Here is a 23,032-nt window from a genome sequence, read left to right on the forward strand (position 1 = left end):
TAACACTTTGCAGCTATTAATGCATCAAGCCTCGTAACATCCCTGTGTGATAGATATTATCCCCATTTTGCAGATGGGGAAACTGAGGCACGGAGCGGGGTGAAGTGACTTGCCCAAGGCCTCCCAGGAAGTTTGTAGCATAGTTGATAATACAGCCCAGCTGTCAGTCCCATGCTTTAAGCTCAAGACCATCATGACTCTTATTTAAGAATGTTAAAAAATAATCACAAGAGCAGTAATCCCACCAGTGATGAAAATGGACCTAATGGGAGACATCCGACAAGAGTGATTTTATTTTTCTTTGACCATAAGTATATATCATTGCTGTTCCAGGAGCCTTGAAAAATGGGATTTGTCTACTATTACTTTTATTTTAGTCTTAATAATGGAAGAGTCCTAGATTGAGAATGTGTCTAGCCACATCACAAAGAAAAAAAATATCCCTTGGTTTAAGTTTTGCTGACTCTCATGGAGCCTCCATTTCAAGTTAGCTATGAACACAGACAGATACAGTCCCTGAAACCTGTGGGTTTTTGGTACAAGGTGCAGGTACTAAAACTATACACCATACCCTCCTTCACAGCTATCCAGAATTGCCTGTTTGGTTCCTCTCTAAGTTTTTTCCCCCCCTGCTCCCTCTAAAAGAGACTAATGTAACCTGATTTTACTAGCAGAGATTGTTACTAGATTGCCTGGCCCAGCAGATGGGAATAGGGAGTTCAAGCCAAGGGTCAGAGCTGGAGTGAGGAGACAAGCCAAGGGTCAGAGCTGGAGCCCTAGACCAAACAAGGGCACAGGGCTGGAGCAGTCTGGAACAAGGCAGATACAGGCTATAAGTACTGAGTAACCAGCAACCCTCTGCTGTTGAGCTTAAATGCAGACTTGTAGGCACCTTGCAGCCAATTGGGCAGGCTGGCCGATTAGGTGATTCTGCCACAGCTCAGCTGGGCCTGGGCTCATTAATTGCCCTGAGACTAGCTAGCCCCAGGTTCAGCTGAGGGAACTCAGGCCCACAGCTCCTGACAGCCAGGGATTCCTTAAGACAACATTTTGTTCTGAGTTTGTATAGCACCTGATACAATGGGGTCCTGCTCCATGATTAGGGCTCCTAGGTGCTATGGTAATAAAAATGATAATTTCTGCTCCCTTCATGCTATCAGAGTGGTGTAACAGGGCTGGGGCAGAACAGAGAGTTTCCCCAAAGACACTGAATAAGAAAGGGTTTTTGTAGCTGTGTTGATCCTGGGATATTAGAGAGACAAGGTGGGTGAGGTAATATCTTTTATTGGCACTCTGAGTAAGTTTTCCAGTCCTGAGGAAAAGTTCTCTGTATGCTTGAAAGCTTGTCTCTCTCACCAACAGGAGCTGGTCCAATAAAAGCTATTATCTCACCCACCTTGTCTCTCTAATATGAAAGAGAGTAAGACAGAGCAGTATAAAAGTCCTAAACTGCCACACAAGTGTGCCAATAACCCCCATTGACTTCTGTGGAAGTTGCCAGCCCTGTAGGAAGGGAATAGGGCACATGGGATTTTTAGCATTAACATTTCACAGGAAAACAAATTACATTTGCTGTTATGCGTGATCAGCCCCCCAGTCCCCTCAAATCACACTGTAGCTTCGGAGCTGAAGGTGGAAATAGAAAGTTGGTGCCTTCTTCAAAATGGATGATAACTGGCCAACCTTAGATTGCCACATCAATCAATCACATGTAAGGAAACAGCTCAGGTCCCTATCCAGGGACTTGGGCCCCCCCTTTGTCAAGATTAATGATGAAAGGAGAGCGCCATTCTGGAGCCTGTCAGAAGACTAATTTGATATCTAGTCATTTGGGTGACATGCAAATTGCCTCCATCCCAGAATTTATTGACTAATGTTCGTGGCAAATGATGTCAAAAGCCTTTAGGCAAGTTCACAGATTTTGGCACCATTAAGTAAATTATCACTGGCTGTGACAGCGAGTGATTCGCATAATAACCGTGCACTCCAAGCTAGGGACTGGGCTGGGATTTGAAAGGCTTTCAGACTGTGAGGGCTTTTTCACATCCCTGAGCAACGTAACTTATATCAACTCAAGCAGTAGTGTAGACAAGCCCTGAGAGACTTTGGCATAGGGCTGAAACTCCATACGCTGATGAGATGGGAAGAAAAGCTCTTCAGCTAAGAAGCAGAACTCCCCAGACAGGGACAGGCTTAGCTGGCTTTGGTATACAGGTACTTTAAAAGGATATATGTCAGATGGGACCTAGATTTCACTCTGGAGAGGCAAAGGGTCTGCCTGCTCTGCAGGCACTCTCCCCATCTCTCCGCAGGCCCAGGGATCTGTGTGTAGGGAAGGGTTAGGCTACTGACAGGACATGGCAGGGCTTGGAGAGAATGCATGTAATTAATGGTGATTACCAGACATGTCAGAGACTGAATAAATCACGGAGTCAGAACTCCCCCCTCTCACCACTAGAGAGGGACCCCTGAATGGGGTTGAGACACCTCAGCAGGGCAACGTGGAAGAAATTTACTTACTGCTTCCAGTTCTGTACCTGTTTATGGATAAGGAGACTTGAGTCTCCCAGGCTGTCAATCCAGTTCCTGTCAACAGCACTGAACTCACCGAAAATGTCTTCAGGGCTGACATTCAAAGCTTCTGGTGCCCAAGTCAAGAAAGGCTACTAGGGTCCTATATGGAGTTAAACCCAGGGACATTCACTTCTTTGAGCATGTCGTCCACCTAGTTGAATATTTTGAGAGCTCTTAAGGTCAGCCCTAGTAGTACGAGTATATGACAGTGTAGTATACTGTATTTGGACCAGTTACCTAGGGATAGAAGCATGGGAAGTTATATGCTGCTAGGACCAAATATAGCCACTAGTGTTTTAAAGGAGGTTAAAGAGCAGGAGGTAATTGCCAAATGGCCCCAGTGTCAGAACCTATACTTTCTCATTCTACCACCATTACGACAATATATAAAAGTGATATATGTGCTTCCCAGTAAAGCACATCGAGTTCCACCTGAACATTTGAAGCAAGGCTGGATCCAAACACCCCTGAACCTTGGGAAAGTTTGAAACTGAAGGTTGCAGCTCAAGCCCATCTGTAATAAAAACACACAATTTAAAGACCGGCCAAGATATGCTCATCCCAGTCATCTGTAACTGTCACCTAAAGAGTAGACTGATCTAATAACATGGTGAGCATGATATTGATACTAGATAGATTGGATTAGATACAATATTCTTTACTTGGGGCTATTTTTAAAGACAACTCAAGAGGCTGATGATGTCCCAAGTCAAGCAACATTTGTTATCTCTATAGCCCCAAAATGGCCTGCAACCTAGGAGCCTTGGAGACCATCTCTCTCCCATGTCCCAGAGTGACAGTTATGATCAGCTATCTGTCTGCAGAATTGGACAAGTCATACTTTGCTCAAGTGTCCTGATCTCTGGAACTAGTCCCCATCTTCTGTTTCCTAAAATCAAAGTTTGGTCACCTTTAGGATCCACTACAATATATATTTATTAATGCTCAATTTAACAGAACCTTATTGATGGTGTTTTGGGGTGGGAAACTGACTACCTAACTAGTATTTTTTGTAATGGCTGTTTTGTATTTCCAAGATGGATACATATAGGGATTGTGCATAGAGAGAGCAGTGTCTCGTGGATTTCATCTTGGAGTCGGAAGCCAGGAGCTCCCAAGTTCTGTCACCGACTTCTTATGTGGCATTGTGAACATTTCTTAAACTCCACTTCTGTTTTGCTATCAGTGAAATGGAGATAATATTTCTTGGAGTGTTGCACTGATGAATTAGTTAATTTTTGCACTGGGCTTTATTAGTGAAATGTATTTTTACAGAAGTATAGCATTTTATAGAGACATCCATGGTATGATGAGCTAAGAAATAAATATTTACTGTCTGTACATTGTGCACAGTGCATACATACTATGCACTATTTTACCCAGTATAGCTTCAAGAAATATATGCATAGCTATATGATTTGGGCCATGAAATGAATTCTGTTTTACACTTTAGAGTTACATGCCAGGGATCTCACTATCACCTGACAAACTTTGGCTCCATGGAGTTACATGCAACACTCTCTACCTTAGCTCCACTAATGCACTGAGTGGGATTGCCGGAAGGGCAGTAACTTAGACATCAAGGCACAACATTGTTCTGTTGCCTAAAACTGCCAGCGCTTGCTGTGAATACGCATCATGAAGGCTGGGTTCAATCTTGCAACTGTACCCGACCCAGGAAACACAGACACTTGACACTTACTCTTACCCAGGGAAGATGAGGTGCATTATGGAAAGTTCTGGGGGATGAGCACTATCTTTTGACTAATTTATTGAACAACACATTGCTGTTAGATTTGCCAGAAGGTAGTGGCTCAATCTAAAGAGTAAGAGCAAGAGTTACATGGGAGTGGCAATGCATTGGTTCAGGGCTATAACTTGGCCAACACCAGGGTTTTGAGCCCAGAACTTTCAGCATTAAAAGCCTGAGCCTCTATCACTTGAGCAAAGGAACTAACCCTTCCGATGGATGTTGTAGCAGACTCATAAACGTCAGCCACTAGAGGGGGCTATAGCATACATACTGTACAAATTAAAGAACAGGAGTACTTGTGGCACCTTAGAGACTAACAAATTTATTAGAGCATAAGCTTTCGTGGACTACAGCCCACTTCTTCGGATGCATCTTCGGATGACAACAATGGAACTACTTGCATGGATGAGTTGAGCAGGATTTGGCTGAATGTGTATGGGTGAAGGGCCAGGCAGGTAGCTTAAAGTAGTTAGGTTCTGCACTGCCTTGCAGGTGCGTGACCTGAACAATAAACACATGCTGACTGAGTGGATCCCAGGCTCTGAAGCTCCAAATTGGCAGCTTCTTGGAAATACAAGAGCATTGGTGTGCAGTTAAACCACACTCAGCCATCTGACATTGCTTCTAGAATTCCCAGAACTTTGCCAACTGTAACTGGGTTGTTTGAAAACAAACATGGTTTTATTTTTTTTAAAGATACCGCCTCATTCCCCTGGCATCATCACAATATAATGTGTAGACTTTAGGGTCATAAGCAGAGAGAGAGAGAATTCAGGAGTTTGTGCTCCAAAATTATAGGCCCTTCCCACTGGAACTAAAGGAGGATCTGCCTCCATCTTCACTATTAATATACATTTATTTTAAAATGAGAAATTGACGAGTGATGGATTTAACTAAGCATATCTCCTGAGTTTTTCCTGTGCAGTCACTGTTCTCTCTACTCCCTCTGTCACCCATTGTTCATTGCCATCTCTTGGTTTGGATTATATCTAATTTAAATTCTGTTCTATTCTGCATAAGTTCTTAACTCCCGCTATAGTATCTGAGTGCCTTCCGGAGTTTAAATAAACTTAGAAGATGATTTACACTAAGGCAGGAGCTAATCAGTATTCACTTTCACCTCCACATACATCTGTGGTGCTCCGTAAATAATAGGTATTAACAATAATCTCTCTAGCTGTAGTAGTACTAGGATTTATCAACTCTGTGAGTCTTTGACCACTAGATGGCAACATAATGATATACACAATTGAAAAAGTTCAACTTTCCATCTAGTAGAGCATGGACAGCATCACAGCTGTGGAGAGAGAGCTTGTGAGTTAATTGTTACTGAGCAGGGTGTAGGGGAAGCTCTAGAGTTACCAAGCATTATTTTTGCAAAGTCACAGATGAACAATGAGATGCTGTTTGTTTGTTTTTAAGTGATGTGACAAAAGAGAAAAAAAAAAGATTTAGGGATCCTTTTCAAATGGCGGCACCTAAGCTGCATCTGTCAACAACAGAAGTGCATGTATTGCACACACAAAACTTACCTTTGTGCAGTACATCCAGAATGGGTCCTGTGCACGCAGATGAGGAGTAGATGTACTTGCACTTTTCTGCAGACATAGTATCTCTGCCTGTGTTTCAATATTTGGCCCTCAAAGTGGAATATGCCTCTCCAAATATTATAGTATGCAAACCGTTCACGTTGAAGGTCTAAATGATATGACTAGTGTCTCTTTAACAATGAAATCATACCATGCCAGAAGTGCACGTGGTGCTTTACAGATGCTCTGTGTTTTGATTGTTAGCTTTTTGGCACAGGGAATGCATCTCTTTCTGTGTGTGTAGGGCAGCTGTCATGAATCTGTGCTTGGCAGAGTGCCCCCTTCAAGAGCTAGGTGGGGATCACAAGCATGCACATCTGATTGCCCCACTCCCATGGGTGCTTCAGGGCCTGTCAGTTTAGCAGGGTGGGTGCTCAACCCTCAGTCCAAGGCCTTCTGGCAGTTTCTTCCCCTCTCGGGGCCCCAAGTGAAAGAAACAAAACAGTCCCATCTCCAAATGAGATGAAATCAAAACATAAAGGAAAAGAAAGAAAACTTGTAAGTGGCTTCTGTGAAGATATTGGCCTTTTTTACTTCAGAGGGGCCTTGGCAGTATCATAGTGCACCCCAGAGTTCACTGGGTCTTCCGTATAAGTCTCAGTCTTTTTTCCCCCTGAGCCCCAGAGAGTCTGTGTTGTCCTTTCTGCAAGGGCAGGAGCTGTCTTTGCTGTCAGCTCTCCCTCTGGGAGCTGGGGAGCCAGTTCTCTTCTCGTGGTTGCCCTTGTCCCTCTTCTGAGTGGAGTTCCCTCCTTTTAACTCTTCCTCCAGTCCTGGTAGGAGATGCAGATGTGGCGGGGTGGGGCCCCCCTAGCCCAAAGCAGCACCTAAGCCCCTTTCATGCCAGTGTGGGGTTTGTATGCCCCATTACAGCAGCATGTACATTTACAACTCTGCATATATTTTATAATTTTATCATAATAATTTACAACTTGTCAGGACCCCTCCCTTAGATGGTGATAGTCTAAGTGCCCAATCCTGTAAAGCAAAGGGATTGCCAGAAATCAAGGCATAAGGCAAAATGTGTGGACTCTTATGCCCATGGGAAGTTCCACTGAAGTCCAGGGGATTCCATCGGGGTCTAAGAATCTACTCATATGGATTCTTTTGCAGAATAAGGGGTTGGGACCTAGATCTTCAAAGGTATTTAGCGGCCTGGGGGTTAGGTGCCTAGATAACTTTGAGGATCTGGGCCTTAGGGCTTAATCTTGATAGATGATGAAATCTACAATTCCCGCTGAAGTCAACAGAAGCTGTAGGTGTTCAGCACTTCTCAGGATTGGTCCCTGACTTATGTATGTTAAAAACTATATTGTGTCCATCTCCTACACCCCAAAGTCACCTTCCTATGCTAAGTTTCATACAAGGGCTTCTTAAAAAAAGAAAAGAAAAAAGAAAGAATAGAAAGGTCTTTAATCTTTTAGAAATATGGGAATTTGGCTATAGTTCTAAGCAATCCCAGTTCCCTTAAGAAGTCAGATTCTGCACATTTCCCAGGAGTGGTTTTTTTTATTCCAGTCAGTCATGGTGAGGTAGCTCAGACACACTAGCAATGCAGCAGTCACGGCCCTGGGTTCTACTCCCAGTTGCATTCCTTGCTTTCAGTGAATTTCTTCATCTGTCCTCAGTGACTGTGCCACTCATCTTGAGGGAGAGAAGGTCAGTAGCATCAAAGGTCAATATTACAGGGAAGGGAATATTCACATGTTTCCTGCCGTTCCTATAGCTAGACCAATTTATTTTATCCTGCAGCAGCACAAGAATGCACAGCGGGGAGGGCTGGCTCATGAATTCAAAAGCACAGATTTATACATTGTCTTCTGTCACAGATTTATTAGCAGCTTGTCTCTTAAAGTGTATTTACATGGCTTTTCCTTTAGGCAATTAAATGCTATTCTGTACAGAGCAGGGGTTCTCCCAACTTTTCATCCTGAGGAAAACTGTATCAAAGAGCGATTGTCTCATGGATTTATATTCCCACCCAACTTCTCCACCCCCTGCAGCTTGGTTCTCTTGGAGTTCTGTGGATCGGCAGGCGGACTTCACAGAACCCTTGGGAAAGAGAGTGATATACATCCTTCTCCAGTTGCTACTTATTCACGCAGTGCTGGCTGCTAAGCAGGCCAAAGGTCCAGGAGTGCGAATCACAGACACCAAAGAAGGCCACCATTCTGTGACTTTCCCCAGTTGAGTTAAATGAATTGCTCAGTAGTGATGGGTAAAATTTCAAAGAATCGGGGTTTGGATAAGCACCCCAAATTCTGGATGTTTTTGTGAATCTCTCAAGTCTACCAAGGGGATTGGATCTCCAGTAAGAACAGACTTGTTCACGAGGTTGCCAGTACCTCCTGCTTCAGGGTGGCAATTCCACAAGATCTTTTTTGTGGTTATTTGCCACTTCCAGGCCCGGTCAGAACTGAGAAATGCAGAAGAAGCACAAAAATGGGAAATAGTGGGGAGGGTGGGAAATGACATTACTTTAACTTTCTCAAAACTCAGAAAGATTTCACAGTTCAAGTTTGAATGAAGGTTCAGGTAGATTCTCATTTATTCTGAACTGCTTTGACCGGCCCTGTTAATTATCACAGACCCCAGATACAAGTGTCACTAACTCTCACCATTTTATCGTGATGCTCACAGTATTTGTTTTTTTTTTTTTTTTTTCTTTCTCCAGCTTCTGGAGTCAGGAGATTATTTGAGAGTCACTTTTCTAAAAAATGAAATTGAAAGTCTCTAGCCCTCCTGGTTGCAGAGAAAAACATGAAGACATGAACCCTTAAAGGCACAACACCCAAATGGCAAATACAGAGAATCCAACATTTTTAAAAATCTCATGATTTTCAGGCCTATCTCATGATTGTGTGGGGGCTGACATGATTTTTGTATGTTTGCGGTTGGCAATACTGAACCCTTGAAATTGTAGAGTTTGGGATCTGACCCTGGCTCTGATCCAGAGTTTGTACCTGGTCCCCCACTCCTCTAGTGGGCTAAACCAAAAATCCAAATCCAAACATCCCTGCATGTTGAGGTGTTTGCAATCGAGCTCAAGAGCTGAATCCTATTGCTTGGATGCAATTTGAATTAATTATCCTGATGCATCTCCAGAGCAAAGGGGGTGCTGCCTCCTGGTTACCGGCTGTACTTCTTGGGCCTGCATGTTCAGAAGCACATCCCATCTCTGTGAGGGTTTCTCATAATCTCTTTATTTTATTTTATTCATCATCAATCAAGATGAATCTAAGTGCTCTACAGTGAGACCAAATCTAAAAATCTAAATCTAAGCAAATGCACTTTCTGATTTCAGTCAAGCAGAATCAAATGCAAGCAGCCTGGGGCAAGGAGAATCAAAGTGCAACTTGTGGGCCAAATGAAGCCCACAGCATTCTACAATAGGACCTTTTGTCCATCTTCTCTTTAACAATGGTCCAAAGGGACTACTGGTCCCAGCATGCCATGCTCTAGCACCTCAATCAGGAGGAAGCACTGAATGTTGTGAGCTGAATTCTCCCCAGGCGGTACCTCTATCATAAGGTGAGGATGGCTGCCATCTACTCCATTTTATGCAAATTAGGCCTGGCCTGGGGGTCCGGGCAGGTAGCCAGTGTGGCCCTCAGGCAGACAAAGTTTAGAGTGCACTGCAAGTTCATGCAGTTTTGTCCCATGCTGGGTTTTGTGCACATGGCCCCTATGCAATGTTTTGTAGCCTTAAACTGGGGAGACACCCCCCCAAAAGGCACCATATAACTAGCTCTTTAAGTTACATAATTGGTTTTGAAACTCTGATAGGAGCTAAAACAGCAGGGCCGAAGCATAGGAACTCCTGGCACGTGGACACACGCTACTAGTTTTTGCAATTGCTTAAACTGTCCCTTGTACGGAATCCGTTTTGTTATTTTGACTCCTCTCCGGCAAGTGTTTTATCTTGGACGTTACTGAGTCATTGATGAGAGCTAACAAACCATCTGCTTATTTCAGTTGGAGCCCAAGGATAGGCAGCAAAGCAGGGGACTATTTTCTTTTCCTTTTCCTTTTTAACATGTCAGAGAAAAATGCAGTAGAGGGCAGTGTATTGTTAGGTTTTAGGGGAATGTTGTCTGAATTATGCTGCGTGAATGGAAGCTGGGCTCATTCTAGTGCCTGTAGAACAAAATAATGGAAAATTAAAAGCACTTCCAACAAACATAAGGGTTTCAGAGTTTAAAAAGCAGTCTTTATGCTGTAATGACTTGGCTGCATTAATTTTTATAGTAATAGGAAAGTGCTACCATCAGTTCCTTTTTCTATTATGTATAGTTCTCAAAGGGAGCCTCATTAAAAGGGGAGCATAGAACACAGATGGCATAAAGCAGGCTGGCTACCTATACTAATGTAATGTTTTATCAATGACTGTATATAGCATTTTTAAACCTGAAGGATCCCATATTAGATATGTATGCATGGAAATGCAGCTGGCGCTGTGGTGGGGGAGCAACCTATTGGCACATTGTGCACTGCACAGTAATGGGGTGGGAGGTGACATTATGGCTGAGGTCACTGCAGCAAATTCCTAGTAATAGAAAATGTGTTATGGGCTTTTTTAATGTCTTTGTTCAACAAGCATAGTTGTGGTTTAAGATCTCATCAGAAGGACCTCCCCCACAAATAACCTAAGGTATTTATAACACACCAGTCGCCATAGTATCTATCACCAGACAGTAAGCTGCATGAAACCCAGTTTACTTTCCTTAAAAGGATGGATTTGCTGCTGCGGGGAACCAAACCTGTGGTTTTAGGAAGTCCATTAATTGAGACCTGAGGCTTAGACCACAAAGCCATCTCCCCTTGCTGTCCTTTACTGGTAGTAGAGCTTCATTAAAATGGTTAATGAAGGCCTCGGTACAGTGATGGGAGATGGGATGGGAGCGTGATGGGAGTGTGTGCTTAAGAGCTCTGCTGGATCGGGCCATGTATAAACTTGTAGAGTCTGTTAAACAGGTCTTGATTTGACAAGAACAGAGAATTCCAGTTCTTCCTAGTTCTGGTCAAAGGTTGGATGTCCTACCAGGTCTGTGCCCATTGCTGTTTTCAACATAATTTCAGCACTTCTCCTTCTGGCCCCAGCTGGAAACAGGAAATGCAGAGTCAGTCTCAAAAACAAACAACGCTGAAGTCTCTAAAAAAGAAGGAAAGAGAGAGAGAGAATCTCTTCCCCCCCCCCGCCACCCTTTTCAAGTAAATGATGAGCTTATCCTAGTAACAGTGACCATGATTGTTGGTGGCATTATTTAGCTGAGTGACCTAGGCCCTGGGTCTCCCTCTGTGCTCACATACAGTTCAAAATGACCTTTAAAAAAATCCATTTCTAAAGATTCTCTTTGCTTGAGAAAGGTCCAACTTTAGTAGCTTAAATTTAATTTTGCTCTTGCAGGAACTGGTTGTGGGGGTGGGAGGGTTGTGCTGAAGATGCTCACGGTAAACTAATAGCAGGTAAAATGTCATTTTAAAAAAGCGAGTGGAATGCACACACTCACTGCACAGCGGAAATTAATGAATTTTCTTCCCCTAATTCTTTCTCCCAGGTTTGAGTTCCCAACTCGTGTCTTTTGCTTTGACTGACACTGAAGCTGTCCCTGCTTATGTTAACACAAACATATTAGCTGTCTCAGTGGTTACAATGAATCCCAGGTCACAAGAACAGAGACACCATAGTGGTCAATTCCCTGCTCTGCACACATACATATGCATAGTGAAGCAAATACAGGAATCTCAGCTCCAGCAATAACACATAGGCTACCGGAGAATCTCCATTGCCTGTCAGTAGCAGTGTTAAGGCTTATTGTCTTTGCAAGTCCCCAGCCACTAGAGGGCAACATGATCACACTTTGATAAGTTTCGATTGTGCCCAGTAGAGGCAGCAGATGACACATACACATCAGCTAGTATATTACATGGTGACAGTTAATCTGCCACCCAGTAGGGAACAGTAGCTAGACTCCAATTTTTGTGCATCTCCCATAATAATAAAAATAATTGGCCTCCAAGGTATGGTGGTGTGAGGGCCCAGGATGTCGTTGCAAAGGGAAACCTTTACACGACTGCAGTGGTGAAATGGTTAGGAGGTTAGCCTAGTACTGAGCTGTGGGTTCAATTCCCTTCTCTACCACAGCCTCCCTGTGTGAGCTTGGGAAAGTCACCTAGTTTCTCTGTGCCTCAGTTCCCCATCTGTGCAATGGGGGATCATAGCATTTCCCTGTCTCACAATACATTGTGAGGTACCCAGATAGTACAGTAATGGGACCCATATAAATACATAAGGAAAGGAAGATGTTGCTAAACTGCCTTCACTGCAGCCATTAGCAGAAAGATGCTGTCTAATCCATCTGCCTTCATGCTGCCCCAAGCTAATGGCAAATAAGCCACATGTTATCATTATAGTCCACAAAGAAAAAGCTAAAGCCGAAAGCCTGAGTGAAGCCCCCTCTTCCATGCAGTGCTATACAGCACTCCACCTTTCCCACTGGTTGCCACCCAGCATTAGTAATTTACCTCAAATAGGACCTAGATCAAAACCATCCCTCACTTTAAAACAAAAACCCAGCAGCTCCCCCTGTGAACATTTCTAATGTTGACTGAAGGCTTTTGGATGCCAAGGTCCATGGAAGACATTTTCTCCCACTGATGCACCCAGCTGCTTGGCCGGGGAACACTGGAATGAGTTGTGCTGTAAGCTTTGGATTCACCTCTGGGTCTTGTCACTTGGTTAAACTGTTGACAGGCTAACTGAGGCTGACTCACCCTCCCTGGACGCCTGAGCCATCTCTGTAGGTTCCCAGATGAGAATGAAAGAAACAGGGAAGGAGATTGGCAGGCAAGAGTGCCCATGTGTAAGACCAAATGTACAGGCCAATGAAGTTGAGTCATGCGGGGCTGGCTGGGTCTATCACCGCTCTGGGATGGAAGGTGTAAACAGCGCATTGTGAGTTGATAACTACATGGTGCTTTGGATGAGTTTTTGCATATAGATGTCTCACTTCTTGGCTCTCCAGGGCAGGAAGCTGACTGATGCTTTGTATATATTGGCTAGGTAACAGGCTACCCATATTATTTCAGCCCCAGTGTGTCTCAGAGATAATGTCCAACAGGAGATCCCATTAGAAGCTTGATTGGCTAACCAGAAACAATAACTAGAGGCTGAGAATGGTATGTCTGAAATGGCTAAAACAGAAAAATCTACTTGTGGTTCCATTCAAAGACTATTGGAAATAAGGTAAAGAGTTCCTGGGTTCTTTATTATTAAGGAGTAGTCCTCTTGTGTCCAGGCATTTGATGCATGATGTCAGCTCCCAATGCCCTTATATTGACTTGGTCATAGGAGTCCTGAGATTCTTGATTTTCTTTCTTCTTCTGCTACCAAACAACAGATCTGTCCTAACAGCAGCCTGCATTAGAGCTAATTCTCTGTTGAACCATTCTGCTAGCAAATGAGGAGTTTAATATAATCCCATCAGCCCTCTCTTAGGAGAGAACTTGGACCTCCACATTTTGCCTTCATGGATATGGCTGCAAGCTCAACTATTGTGTTATATAGTTGGTAGTCTGGGCTGTCTAAGTGGCCCCAGGCAGAAAGTCAAAGACAGCTTTTAAGGCTGGATAAAGTATTTCACCCACTGTATAATCCCACAGTAGCCTGGAGGTTTCGAGTTGTTTTGTACTGTTTTTGATGTAGAGCTTATATGAGGCTTTATAAAGAGATGTTGCTTTCTCAGCTAACACTGCAATAGCTTATGAGCTGTTGTGCAGAGTACCCCTCTAGCTTTGGCTCTTTGCAAACAAACCAGTCCTCCTCAATGCCCTTTTTAATGTTTGGGATGTGTACAATCACAAATACAGACATGCTTGTGTAGTGACACGCAGGCCTAGGTACATGCATTCACACCCACACATACATTTGAACACAGATGCAAATCACATGAATACAGACACACACACTCATGTGCAGATGCAAAACAAATGGACATAGACAAACACACATATATACACAGAAAAAATCATGCCCACAGACACACATGCGGAGAGATGTATGTACACACATACAAGTGCATAGACATACTAGGAGATGCCTTCTAGGCATTGATCTTCAGATCTAATTATTAGACAATTTTGATCCATTTTTTTCTTCCAAAAACCTATCCTAGTCCAATGGACTTCACTAAGACTAAAAGACACCTCCCTGTTTTCCTCCTCAAATGTCCCTACTGATAACTTTCAAACATTAACAGGTACGATCAACGCTGGCTGTTGTGTTTAGGCACCTACTGCTCCATCTACTTTTCTAGTCAGAGCCAGTAGAGTGACTGTACAATGACCTCAAGGGAGTCCATATTGATCATCTCTCAACTGATCTGAACTTACAGGCATGTTCCGTCTGTTTCTAATAGCACCATTGTTAGTGAATGTTGTGGAATCGGAACATAGCTGATGATGCTGTTGATACGTGATCTGAAAAAGAATCTAGCTGGAACTCCTGTGACAGTATGGACTCTTCAGGGCAAACAGGCATGAAACAGTAAGTGACCAAGCACAGGAGCAGGTAAATAGCATTAGAAGGAGTCACTTGTCTCATAAGCCCTTGTCTAATCTCTTGCCTCATGTAGCTCTTATCCTGACTAGTGAAAGTGGGGTCTGCAACCAGTTCCTTAGCTACCTGACAGCAAAGCTACCTCTTCCTCACTTCCTCTCTCTCTCCTGCAAGAGCATGGATTCTCCTCTGTCCATTTATTCTTTAGGTGCCAGCTGTGGGAATTTGTCTTGCAGGTCATGGCACCATGTGTTGTTATACCATTGCGGATCACAAGGGAAGTGGCATGACGTAGGTAGGAGGTAAGTGAGGGCAAAGTTCTCTTCTCTGACCTTTGTTTTGGCTATGGCTTTCTGGAATATGAAGGGAGAATTCTGTGGCTAGGAGATCTGGGGACTGGGAAAAAGTATTTTGCAAATAAACTGGCTATGTAGCCCCACTGTGCTGCCAGAGCAGAGCAGAGAGGGCTTGGGGATCCACAAATCAGGCCTGTAGTTCCAGTTTCAATCCATCTCTCTTTCTAATAGAGGCAGACAGAGAGAGGGATGGTTTGAATCTGGGGAGAAACAAGAAGTCAGGGTTTTGTTCTGTCAAATCCAAACTTGAGCTGGTTTGGCTTTAAGTCCCCTTTCATCCGAACCCCCAGCATCAATAGTTTCAGTTCGGGCCAGTTCCTATACACATGGCAACCCTGTGAGTCACCTTACGGGAAAGGACGAATGTCCCATCCCCTTTGGGATCCTGTCTCTAGCCGTTGCCAAGGTTGGATGCTTCAGCTGGATCTCTCCTCCAGTTTTGCGTATGGGCAATCGCGTAAGGCTGCATTCCTGGAGTGGGGTGGGGGTGGGGATTCCCTTGACCCATGTGCAATGTGCTTATGTCTTGAAGAATGAGGTCTGCTTCACCCTAAAGCAATTATAAAATGATAGATATTTTGCTATTCAAGGAGTGTGATTTCAACACTTGAGAGGTTAATGCACCAGGGAGGCGGCTGGTGCTTTCATGCTGCTGTGCTGTATCAAACAGCAGTTTCCAGGAAGATGAATATCCGTAACCGAGTAGCACAGCAGAGCCCAAAGCCTGTTCAAAAGAATTCTTTTTGATGATCTGGTTTTATTACTTTCAATGAACTGGAGTCTCCAAGGTGCTGGTGAATAAGGGATGCTGTAAAGCAGTGCCTTGTACACACGTTTCAAGCTGCGTCTGCTGATGCTAAAGGGGATGAAAGAGAAACTGCTTAGCAATGACCCTCGGGCCTAAACCCAGCTCGAGTGTTCCACGGGGCATCTGCTGAAACAAAAAGATCTGAACCATTTGCACTGGGACATGGTGGTGGGGACAAAGATTATGCATTTGTTTTCCCTACCGGGAAAAATAATCTGTTTCCCAGATATAGCACATGGCTGGTGTTGTATGCTTCAGAAACATGCATTCCAATAAATAAAGAAATAAAAAAAAAGTCAAATCAGAAACAGGCTATTGTGAATTTGGGGCTGTATTTCCATCCAGAGGTTCCTGCTGATTTCATAATAAACCATGACAGAGGCTAAACTGGCCAGAATCCCTCAGCAGAATATAGTCCTTTAATTCACAATTGCCTTTTATGTCATCTATACTTAACACAGGGATTAGAGTATAAAACTCATCACAAGCTACTGTGAAGGGTTTGACTCACTGTTAGTGCATCCTTGTGGCCAGGCATAGGATAGCCTGGTGGGTACCTCCTGCCCATGGTTGCTCTGGGCCTGCAGTGATCTGCGTCTTCCTCTGACTTGGCCCTCTGGCCAGGTCACTTTAAAGTCTCTCCCCTTCTGGTGTAGTCAACAAACAAAAACAAGGGGAACGAGCCCAAATAAACTGAAATCACCAGTAATTGTGGAGAATGGCCTCCTCTCGAGGTCAGTCAGTGTCTGGCACTCCCTTTCCTTTGGCTGGGGAGCTCCTGCCTTCAGCCAGCCCTCTCTTCAGGAGCTGAGCGCTGAAAGTCTGCTCTCCAGTCCTCTCTGGTCTAACATCAGCTGAGCTGGGCTCTCCCTCTTAAGCTCCCCCCTCCAATCCTGCCATTTCTCACAGGTGCGACAGGGCAGAACCAGCTGAGCCCATATGAGCTCTTCAACCCCATGTTGTGGGATTTGTATACCTCATCGCACCATTCATAAATGGAGTCTCCCCACTGAGCTGGGCAGTGACTCAGTCTTATTGTCTTCATTGTACAGCTGGGGAGACTGGGGACACAGAGGGATGAAACGACTTATCTTAGGTCATGCAGCAAGTCACTTGCAGAGCTGGAAATAGATTCCAGGTCTGCTATCTCTCAGGGCTGTGTCTTAACCACAACGCCCCCACTCTCTTTCCTTCACAGTGAACCACAGTACTGAAGAGTCTGTTGAGAGAGATTTTTTATTTGCAGACTCAAGGTTCAAGCTAGTTCACATCAGCTTCCAAACTTATGCATCACTGAACTGAACCTATGACCCTTTTGAAGTCCTCCCATTCTGAACTGACCTAGGCTCCAATCACTGCTTTCTAAGCTCTGGATGCACCATTATAATAATATTACCCTGCATATTGCCGCTCAGTGCTTTCAATTTGGAATTCAAATCATGTGTATGCTTTATAAAAGGCTCTCTACTGTGAACCTCCAAAATACATATGCACTTTCCAACTGTGTGGGTTTTCTTTTTCCTGCCGGGTGCACAAATTACTCATTGTAACTTGATAAATGAACGGAACTGTGTAACCCTCTTTATAGTTTACAGTTTTTATAGTGCCTTGCCGCCATATGTTATAAATTCATGAAGCAGTTGTAGTGTATAACAGGTTTGTTTGTTTGTTTGTTTGTAAATTTTAGTTAGATAAATTTTAGTTATAGTTCTTGCAGCTGTATGTGTGTGTATATATATATTTCTCGCTCTCTCTCTCTCTGTCTTCTCTGTGTGTGTGTCTCTCTGTATCTATATGTGGCCACATTCAAATTCTTTCTCAGCAGTTTTCCTGGAATTGCATTGTGTATCATGGTTTAACATAATCGGATGGGAAGTGTTTTCACTTAATAAATATCTGAACAAGTAACACTGCAAAGACAAGAGGATTTTAATCATCAATAACCACGGTAGTTACAAATTAAATATCTGAGCTCATTCATAATAAATATCCCACAACATCTGTAACAGAGAAATGCATGGCGTCACTGCCAGTGGTGAACAAGATACATTATTAAAGGGCCATAGTTAGAGCAAGCAAGATGAGACAAACTGCATTATAATAATAATTAATAATACCTAGTTCTTATATAGCTTATATTACCTAATATAGCTCTTAAGCAAAGGGATAGGACAGGCACCCCATTCTATGAGGTTGTAATCCACTTGAGAGAGGAGAAAGGAGGAAACCAGGGAGGAATATGCACAGCAAAACTGCGAGTTTGTCGTGGAGGTCATGGATTCTGGGACTTTCCAGGACCTCTGTGACTTCTGCAGTGGCCGGTGTGGCTGGCTCAGGGGCCGCCTGAGCAGCTCGGGCAGTCTCAGGCCACTGTGCCCCCCAACCACAGCAGCAGCAGGAGTTTGGGTGTGGGAGGGGGTCCAAGGCAGGGGATGGGGTGCGGGAGGAGGTGAGGGCTCTGGGTGGTGCTTACCTTGGGGAGTTCCCCGGAAGCAGTGACATCCCCCTCCCTCAGCTCCTACCAGACGGCTCGGCATGCTGCCTCTGCCCACAGGCACAGCCCCTGCAGCTCCCATTGGCCACGGCTCCCAACCAATGGGAGTGCGGAGCTGGTGCTCAGGGCGGAGGCAGCACACGGAGCCAGATAGGGAGCCTGCCAGCCCCGGCAACCCCTCCTCCAGCACCAGCGGGGGTCCTGGGCCACACTCCACTGCTCACCCCCCCCAGCACCAGTGGGGGTCCTGGGCCACGTGCTGCTTCCAGCCTGCCCACCCAAATACCAGTGGGGGCCCAGGCTGCTCCCCCCACGAGCACCCGTGGTACCCCAGGCTGCTCCCCCCACAAGCACCAGTGGCACCCTCGGGCTGCCCTGAGCACCCGCAGCACCCCCCAGGCTGACCCCCCAACACTTGCAGCACCCCTGGGTTGCCCCCCACAAGTTTTAGTCCGGGGTATATAGTACAAATCATGGATAGGTCACGGGCTGTGAATTTTTGTTTACTGCCCATGACCTATTCATGACTTTTACTAAAAATACCTGTGACTAAAACGTAGCCTTAATCACAGGAGCTGCCATGTGGGAACATACCAATGTACAATACCCTGCCTCTGGCCACACCAGATCATACCACTGGTCCATCTTGTCTGGTAGTAACTTACAATATGCCTGATGATCCTGGGAAAGGAGACTAGGCCACCTACGAGTTTTACTTAGCCAATTGTTTAAAGTTTTAGATGAGGCGGGGTTCTCCCATTGGCATAGGTAATCTACCTCCCCAAGAGGCAGTAGCTAGGGCAATGGAAGAATTCTTCTGTCGACTTAGCACTGTCTACACAAGGACTTAGGTTGGCTTATCTACATTGCTTAGAGGTGTAGATTTTTCACATGCTTTAGTGACGTTGCAGAGTTGATCTAGTTTTCTAGTGAAGACCAGCCCTTAGCATAGGTCCCTATGCTGTGTTTGTGCATCTATATATTAGAGAAAGGCTATACCAAAACTCTGGAAGAAACACCCTTAAACTTTGGTGGGTGGGAGTTTTGAATCTTAACCTGGATTTGGATTCAAATCTCACAGCTGCCCCTATTTCTGTGCTAAGCTGAACAAAGCTTCCAGGTCTGATCCCCTTCATACTTTAGCAGAGGGATGTGAAATCCAGTTCTCCATTTTGCATTGGAAATGCTGAGTGCTCAGCACTTTTGAAAATCAGGCAACTTATTTAAATGCCTAAAAAGGATTTAGGAGTAGAGCTGTGTGAAGAATGGATTATTTTGTTCACTGCAATGCTGAAAAAAATTGTTTGGGGTCAAACTGAAAATGCTTTTTAAAATTTTTTTTTTGGTGATTTGAGAAGTAAAAACAAAATTCAACATGAACAATTTGGCACAACGGACATGAATTGGCACTATGTTTTGGTGGTGCTGAATCTGCATTTTTCACCCCAAAAAAACATTTTGAACAAAAAATATCACCCAGTTCTACTGATGTCAGGCTCCTGGTTTTGAAGCTTTTTGGCACATGTAAATTTGATTATTTGCACACGCAAGTGATTGCAGGCAGAAAACTGCAAACGTACCAGCCACATATTACAAGCCATAACATAAAATTTTGGGCCAATAATGCTTTGTTCACAGTAAACACTCGTGAATGCTATTACAGTGGATAACAACTGCTCTCAGTTTATGACAAATCAACACCTTTGGAGGGGTAAGCACAGACATGAGTGCGGTGCAATAGGCCTGGAGCCGAGACGGATATCAATTCTTGGGACATCATAAAATGAAACATGCAAGGGTGCTACAGTCATCTGATTTAAGCACCCCTCGGTCGCTTCCTGCAAATACTTTGAAAATCTTCTAAGGGAAAAAAAATTGCAGTTTATAAAGTTATCACAACATCTCATCAGCTCACATTTTGATCCTATCCAAAATAACAGCAAATGACTCATCTACTGAGTAAAGGATTTCATGCTCCCGGTTGCATTTCCCCATTGATGTCACACACTGAATGGTGATATAGCACCTGGTTGCACTTGATCAAGCAGAAATTGATGCACTCAAGTCCCATGCTATTGTGACTGTCGGGGATGGGGGTGGGAAGGAGAGAGAGGGACGACACCTACCAAATTAAAAGAGAAAAAATAAGTTGGCTGCCTCATTCCTTTCTTTATGAAGTGAGTAAGAAAGATTAAATAATTTAGTGAGTCATTGCCAAGCCAATGAAGCTTTCACAAGAGCAGCCCAAAGAGATCCTTGAAATAACAACAAACTCCTCCTGGCTAACGGGTCTTGAAAGAATTTGTGCTGTCATGAAATTTGGCCTTGAAAACAGATCTGAGTCTTCCACTGTATGGGTGTTGGTGGCCCAGCCTCATCCTTCATTACTAACTCAGTGCAGTCCCTTTCCAATGCTACAGATCTCATAGCTGCTTCCTACTCAGTGTGCCCTCTGCTGATGATGGCAAACAGCACAGTACTGTGGAAGTCAGACAGTTCTGAATGGTTTCCAAGTACCTGCTGAGGAATTCTGCTAGCCAGAGTCATTTTGTGCATTAATTGGTCTTGCTTACTTTTAGCTCTCATGGGATTATTTTGTTTCCCTGGCAGGTCTGGGACTGGCCCTATGTACATTTGTGGTCTGAGCAAAGGAGGAATTTAGCAGTTATGGCTCCCCATCCACTTACCCCAACAACATTCTTGGTTCTTTGTCTGTCTGCTCCTTCAAAAGGGAGCTCCTTGTTTCTACTCAGGAATGGACACCCACATTCCTTTGTTCCCACATGTGCTTCCAGATTTTTTCCATCAGCTGGAGCAGTGTCTCAAAGAGGAGCCATGGAAACCAGTACAAACTAGGAATGGGTCTGACCTGCAATATTCATAGATTTTGAGGCTAGACGGGCCCACTCTTATAATCAAATCTTACCTCCTGCATAGGATAGGCCATAGAATTTAATCCAGTAATTCCTGTAGTGAAGGGAATTCTTCTTCCCTGCTATGGATGTGAACAGTTTTGATTTAGATACATCAAGTGACAATGAGTTTACTACTTTCCTCGGTAAGCTGTTCCAGTGGACAATTACCCTCACTGTTAAGGATTTGCACCCTTATATCCAGTTTGAATGTTTTTAACTTTAGCTTCCAGCCCTTATGTCTTGTTATTCCTTTGTCTACTAGATTAAAGGGACCCTTGATCTCAGATAGCTTCCCCTTGTCCAGATACCCATAGATTGTTTTTGAAGTTGCCTTGGATCTAGAACTGTTTTCTAACCCTCTGAAATTCATCATGTGAGGTGTAGGTGGGTGTTCAGAGTGCATTCGCTCATTATAGGGATCAGCTGCAAAGTTCAAATCTGGATCTGCCTTTGCATTCTTAAACTCTGCCCCCATCTCTAAAGTCCCTACCCAGAGAAGAGCAATTGAAGACTGGCCTGTTGGCAGGGCCGGCTCTGGCTTTTTTTTTTTTTTTTTTTTTTTGCCGGAGCGGCAAAGCAAAAAAAAAACAACCTGCGGCGCGGCTGGAGTGGCAAAGCAGGAAAAAAAAAAAAACCTGCGGGGCGGCCGGAGCGCAGGTGCAGGGGGACTCCCTGCGCTGCAGACGTGCCCTGGCTAGTGGGGAAGAGGGGGAGGAAATGTGGGGAGAGAGAGAAGGGGGGCGGCCAGGGCTTCAGCGGGGCGCTCGCCAAGCGACCCCGACTGCTGCGTCGCCTGCCGGGAGGGCTCCGCGCCGCTCCGGTCGGCGGGGAGGGAAGGACGCGGGCTGCCCTGCTGGGCTTGCTACAGACCTGGCACCAGCTGGGGCAGATGGAGTGTGCAGCCTGCTCCCAGCAGGGTGCGCCTCTCCTCTGCGCTGCCGCTCCCTACAGGGCGGCCGGAGCAGCGAACAAAAAAAAATAAATAGAAAAGCGGCTGTGCTGCCCTAGGATTGGGCGGAATGCCGCCCCGTAGAATCTGCCGCCCCAAGCACGAGCTTGCTCTGCTGGTGCCTGGAGCCGGCCCTGCCTGTTCGGGAATGTCCATGGTGATCCGATGTCTATTCTAGTGAGGTTTCTTTAGATGCATCATGCCATATGGATTCTGGCTTTCTCTGATGGCCTCTGCTACTGTGTGTAGTGCCGGCTCCAGGCACCAGGCACCCAAGCACATGCTTGGGGCGGCACCTGGTAAGGGGCGGCGGGGGAGCGCGGCGCGGCCTTCCGCGAGGGCGCTCCGGTGGCGCTCGGCGGGGGGGCGGCGCGCGGCGGGGGGTTCCGGTGGGAGGCGGGGGCAGGCTCCGGCGGCGCGGCGCTCGGCGGGGGGGGCAGCGTGGGGCTCGGCGCTTGGGGGGGGTTTCCGGCGGCGCTCGGCACGGGGGGCCGTGCTCCGGCGCGTGGCGCTCGCCGGGGGGGTGGTGCAGGCGCAGCGCTGGAGGGGGATTCCGGCGGCGCAGCGCTCGGCGCGGGGGGGGCGGTGCGGGGCGCGGGGCTTGGCGCTCTTGGGGGGGGTTCCGGCGGTGCTCGGCGCAGGGGGGGGGCCTCCGGCGCTCGGCGGGGGGGGCAGCGCTTGGCTGGGGGGGGGCGGCGCGGCGGGAGGGCTCGGGGGGCGGCGCTTTTTTTTGCTGCTTGGGGCAGCAAAAAAGCTAGAGCCGGCCCTGACTGTGTGTATAGTTAACAGCAAATGTACTCCAATACCACAAAGTGGAATATGCTCAGGACTGCGGGTGTTAGAGGCAACATGGATTTCTTTTCCATTGGGATGTGGCTTTCTGGTTGTTCATCACTGCTACACTTCCCATAGGACTTCAGCATTACTTCTTTGCTGAGCATTACAGTCCCTGGAATGCCAAGCCTGCTCAGCCAATTTGGGACTAAAAAGTTCTACTCTTGCAGGCATCAAAAAATATATATATTTTGCTCTGTTACTTA

Source organism: Malaclemys terrapin, chromosome 7 (genome assembly GCF_027887155.1).
Source record: "Malaclemys terrapin pileata isolate rMalTer1 chromosome 7, rMalTer1.hap1, whole genome shotgun sequence".
NCBI classification, from domain to species: Eukaryota; Metazoa; Chordata; order Testudines; family Emydidae; genus Malaclemys; species Malaclemys terrapin.